We start from the raw sequence: 6,199 nt of genomic DNA, 5'->3' as shown, positions 1-6,199 counted from the left end.
ATCGTTTCCTCAAGACCATACTCGCAGATGGTGTCAAGGGAGAACCGAAAATTGAGTTCCTGAAATTTTCATCCCAAACGGGAATCGAACCAGGAACCTTTGTGTTAGTAGTCCGATGCACTAACCACTACACCACAGACTAGTGAGCATACAAAACACAACATAGAAAAGTAAAGTCTGAGTAACATGAACCCCCCTAAAAACACAGGGGCAGGGTATTCTCAACATAGAAAAGTAAAGTCTGAGTAACATGAACCCCCTAAAACACAGGGGCAGGGTATTCTCAACATAGAAAAGTAAAGTCTGAGTAACATGAACCCCCCTAAAAACACAGGGCAGGGTATCTCAAATGCTATGGAAGGGTATGCAGATCCTTAACTCTGAAGTATACTTATATGTTTCTTCAAAACAACAGTTTAGAATTGTTTTACTGATAACTGGTTTCTGAACAGTTTAGAATTGTTTTACTGATAACTGTTTCTGTACATTTTCTTTTCTTTAAAGCTGGTTTACCTTCCACTTTTATTTTCAATGTTTTGGTAGTGAAAATAACTTACAGATGAAACAGTTTAAAGTTTACAAATGCTTATTTTTTCATAAACTCACTATTAACATAATTAATGCTGAAAGTTCACAAAATTTTAGACTTCAAATCTTAAAAAAAAAAAAAAATTTTTTTTACATAAAGCACACAAAAACATTCAACTGCAATTGGTACATACAATTTTTGGATCAGTTATAGTGTTGCATAAATGGGGAAAAAAACATTAATGCAAATAAAATAATGACAGAATTTTATCATATATATATATATTTGATCATATTTTATCTCATATACATGATATATAGCACTGTGCATGTAAATTAATAATACTTTATTCTTGAAAACAAATATCTCTAATGAATTTGAACTATCATCAGATTGAATTTGCAATCATTTTGTTATTTCATCACATCATAAAAAAAGGCAAATTAAATGCAAACATGCAATTTATGACACTTTAGTTAAGAATTTTAACACTTTTGAAAAACTTAAAATCACTACAAAAATAAGTAAAGACTGATTATATTAGGGGAAACAAGGCCTGTTGCCTTTGAACCTTTCAGTTTCATCAAATATTTTCTCATGCTCCTTGTGGAAAAACAATGCCTTAGTACATGTATGTGAAATAGGAAAAATGTAAATAACTCATTTTTAACATTAAAAATGTCAACACATGAAAGATTTCTGGTATAACAATATTGAACTTACTACAAATGTAAAATGATGAAAAACAAAAGATCTAATTAAAATACAGATCATATTCCCTAGCTTAAATTTAACAACAATCTGATGCACACATTCTTCCGAAGTTCTATCATGAATTTGAAACCCTTGAGCTGGGGCTGATTGTGTACATTTCTAAAAACTTTGAGGAAGAACTTTTATCGTATGGTCATGATGGTAGATGTAATAACTTACAGAACATGGTGTAATTCAGAAATCACAATGAATCATTGCATTTATTACTGCGATTTCATCATTTTGTACTATAAAAGTGCAATTTTAATTTTTGTGATATTGTGAAAAATCACGTTTAATTCATATAAAACATTTCTAAATGCGAGTTTAAAATTATTGCGATTATAGCCCTGTCGCATTTTTCGCAATAATAAAAACATGAAAAACATCGCATTCATTTTTTAATATACAGTATTTATAAGCAATGTGTACATATCCACACAGGATCTACAGATTTACAATCAAAAATAGAAAAAGAAAATGTCACTGGGTTTGCTTAATATGCGTTGACAATATCACATCATATCACAATCATTAAACTGTATGAAACAACATCAATTACTTTGAGCTTTTAGATTGAAACATTGCTGATATTTCCGTGAAGGTGTCGTAAGAAATGTCTTCTTTCACTTCCACTGCCCAGTGTCCGAATTTTTTGGCTTCATTCGTATTGTCTGTGTCATCGTCGAACAGGATGACCTGATTTGGCTTAATAATTTCGTGTCTATTTTTGTACAAACAAGTAAGCACATCAGCAATATGAGCCTCTTTTCCATTTATTTCATAATTATTCCTCTCCAAAAAGTCGGCTGTGTTCCCTCTCACTACTACTTTTGATGCATCTCTGTAAAAAAGTAAGAGAAAACATTTTTATATTTTTAAGGATGTACTTACATGTAGGTGAGATTAGGTGAAACTTAAGAAATTAAAATTGATACACTAAGCTGGTGGAGCATCAATTAATAATAAAGATAAGCTAAAAATATTGATAGGTCATGGACCTCCTTTCGAGATATTTGAGATTTAAAATATGGCGGGAAAAGGCTGACTCGGACTTTTACCTTATATTTGCATTGGTATAATTTGGGTCTCAAAACAAAAGAAAGATTAAAAAATTAAGAATCTCTAAAATTTTGGTAAATGACCTTTCATGAGCTTATTAAGTCTTATATGAAAAAATAAATGGGTGTTATGGGGCAAAATATTTTTACAGTGTATAGTATGGAAAAACACTAAGGAGTCCGAATATTTGACACAAATTCCAATACTTCACCTAAGTACATCCTTAACATGATAAACAATCTTGAAACACCAATAAATAATAATCTTATTAAATCAAATGGAAATGTTGGTCTTGATCATGTTTGTTTTTTTTTTTTTGGGGGGGGGGGGAGGGCCTCTTCATTTCTGTATTCTTGATTGCTTTCAGTGGCAGATCCAGGGGGGTCTGGGATTGCAACCCCCCTTTTTTTGCTGCTCAATGCATTTTTTAAATGGCTGGATCCGCCACTGGTTTTATGTAATTTTTCCCTGTAACTCTCTATTCTGTAAAATCCCAGTGTTTTCACTAAAGGGCCTTTAGCATCATGGTAATGTGATGCTATAATCTTAAATGTGATGCTATTTGAATTGTGTTTCTTATAGATTATGTTATCGATGTGATGCTATAATTTTTGGAAACAAGATGGTATTTCAATTTTCGACTGTTTACCAGGGTGCTAAATAAAGTTTCTGGGAAGAACACTGAACCCCATCCAAACCATCATTTTTGTGTCCCCATATTTTACAACAAGGAGATCTAAGCAAGATTTTTTAAACGCACTATCAAAACATTTATGCACTAGTACTACAATTAAAATACTATTTATTACATGTATTTTAAATACGAGAGAAGCAAATATCAAAGTATTACTGGACTAAATAATATAGGATTTAATATGGAATTTTATCATAACCCTATATATTCATATGAAGAACGTATACACAAGCTAATTACGTATACTTATCATGTTAGTTTAATGGCTTCAAATGTCAGAATTTATGATATCACAAAATCAGTATATATATATATACTGTACATGTACTGATCTGGAAATTAAATTTATTGTACATTTATTAAGAAGCAAGATTTTTAACACACGTTTTATAAGTAACTAGTGATACTATTATTTCAATCTTTTTAAAGATTAAAAACAAAGGATTCCCTAAGAAAAAAAAAATTATACACAGCTTATCAGTTTGTACTTTTTTATGTTTTTTTTTAAATCTTTAGCATAAACTGGATTTTTTTTATCCGTATAAAACCTAAATTTATGTTAATCATTTAAAATTATTAAAAACTCAAACAAGGTTCAACTTAAAATTTTCAACATCTGTCTGTCAGTGATGAAGAAATACATGTAATGAAATACAAAATTACAGAAATTTCTCAAATGTACAGAATTGTTTAACATCATTATTCAGATATCCTTTTTCAGTATATATATTTTTGTCTTTAAAAAATTTTTTGCCCTTTATTTTGCAATTGTTAAAAAACCCAATTCAGGCCTTCATGATAAATGGGGGTCCTTTATTATTTCCTTTTTCTTCCTTTTTGTTAAATTTTTCTCTCTCTTCATCTATTTTTACTTAACTCTTTATTCTCTATTCTTTATATTTAAGCCCTCCAACATCCAATATCCATCAAATTTAATAGTTTTCTCTTGACCTTTGTTCTGAACTTTGCTCATTATTCCTAGTCTGTAAACCCAATTCAGGCCTTTATTATTATTCCCAGTCTGTAAACCCAATTCAGGCCTTTATTATTATTCCCAGTCCTGTAAACCCAATTCAGGCCTTTATTATTATTCCCAGTCTGTAAACCCAATGCAGGCCTTTATTATTATTCCCAGTCTGTAAACCCAATTCAGGCCTTTATTATTATTCCCAGTCTGTAAACCCAATGCAGGCCTTTATATATATATATATATATAGGGATAACAATAATAATCATATAATTGGATATGTTCTAATGTGACTAAGAGAGAATTGCAGAAAAATTCATTAAACATCTATTAAATTTCAAAGAAACATCAAATGACTTCAATAGGTGATGACTGAAACTGACAAGAGAATGAGGGAACAGATCTGAATCTTCTTTGAATTTAAGAATTGATATATTCACCAATAATGTTGATCAAAATGATCAAAGACAATGTAATGACAAATGTTTCAATAGAAATCAACAAATTAAACATTTTTAAAATCATACCCTTGACAATCATGACAATCTTTCTATGATCTACATTTAATCAAAGTGCTGGATAGAATCTGTGGAAAGTTGCAACGGTAGATTGTAATATTTCAAATAGATTGTAAATGTGTAGATTGCAATGGTTAACTTTTTTTCCTACTTAAAAAGAAAAAAAAACTTTATCAAGAAATAATTTTAACAAGATGCTGCTACTAAGTTTCTCAAACAAAGCTCTCAAAATAAGTCATTCCCACGGTCGCCTGACATTAAGCAAAGTCCAATACAAATTGGTCTGTTAAATTGGTCAAATACATTTACCTATCAATAACTTACATGATATATATTCAAGGAGTAGGAATCAATCTTGTTTTTCAGCCTACTCTATGAATGTACATTTTTTTTGTTACCATAGGCTACAAAAAATGTATTCTCACATGTATAAATAAGCACAAAGATCAATAAAGGCATTTTCTGAAAATTAGGCAAAGGTATTTCATGTATTTATTCTATTATTATAAATCATATATGTACATGTAGGGGGTTCATGACCTCAAGTCTACTGTAAATGGTGACGTCAATCTATTGGAATCAATTGTTGTTGCATTTCATTGTTTATTTTCTGCAAAATGCTGAAAAGTCCTGTGTGCGATAAATACTTTATACAGTTCACTACTGACCCCCTACCAATCCATGGAGGGTTCTTAAAATCAAAGGGGGACTCGGTCTCTGACATCACAGATCAATAGGGGTCATTAGCAAACTATATAACTATAGTTGTAAATTGTATGCTGAAACTTTACCTATCATATAAATTTTTCATCAGATCTTTAATTAACCAAGACTGTGCCGAGTAGGTAACATGGCAACGTAAATCCCTTTTTCAAGGGCAAGCAGGAATCAAATCTTTCATGCAGGGTCGGACCTCTTTGACTAGATTTTCAATTGTTTCTTTCCATCGACCACCAGAGTGAATAGATATCAATGTCTGATCGAAATCCATCGCCAGAAGACGAATGCCCTGTTTGTGCATGGCGTTGACCAGTGCTTTGACCTTGCTTGCGTCTGTTACTTTGTCAGCTGACATGGTATGCGAATTAAATGTTCAACAATCTTTAATCTTACTTATTATTTAAAACAATATCTGAAAGTATCAACATTTTGCGCATATATTTCTGGTCATGTTATGATTTTTTTTCTCTCAAATTTTCTTAACCGGAAGCATAACAAATATACTAAATGTAAATCGGAAACGAAAATTCACGGAAGATATTTCCGGACAAAAGTAAAGTAAAGTAAAGTAATCTTTATTTAAAGTCGGGTTGCATATATATACATAATAACAAAGAACATGAGCTCTTAAGAGCTCTTTAACCGACTGATATTATAAACAAAACATACATGTAATAACATCAGATACACATACAACACAAACATACAGACATCACATATATATATTAATACATAGATAGCACCATGCAGAATAAAAGCTAAGCAAGATAGATTTAAACAAATGTCTAATATCAGCACATATATAGTAGCACATAGTATTTATGTAACAGTAGCACATGCAAGCTTAAACACTTTAAGCACAGACAAAAGACTGCATGCAGCTATAGCAAAGGTAATGCATAAGCAAAAGAAATAATGGCTAAATAAAAAAAATAAAAATAACTGCAAAAAAATAA

General features: G+C 30.7%; 1 pseudogene; it reads right to left on the bottom strand.

Annotated features, from left to right (window-relative positions):
- Window positions 1-1,619: 1,619 nt before the first annotated feature.
- LOC139504994 (uncharacterized) lies at window positions 1,620-5,649 on the bottom strand (annotated as a pseudogene).
- Between the last annotated feature and the right edge of the window lie 550 nt (window positions 5,650-6,199).

Source organism: Mytilus edulis, unplaced genomic scaffold, assembly GCF_963676685.1.
Source record: "Mytilus edulis unplaced genomic scaffold, xbMytEdul2.2 SCAFFOLD_985, whole genome shotgun sequence".
NCBI lineage: Eukaryota > Metazoa > Mollusca > Bivalvia > Mytilida > Mytilidae > Mytilus > Mytilus edulis.
This window is presented reverse-complemented; position numbering and strand designations above follow the sequence as displayed.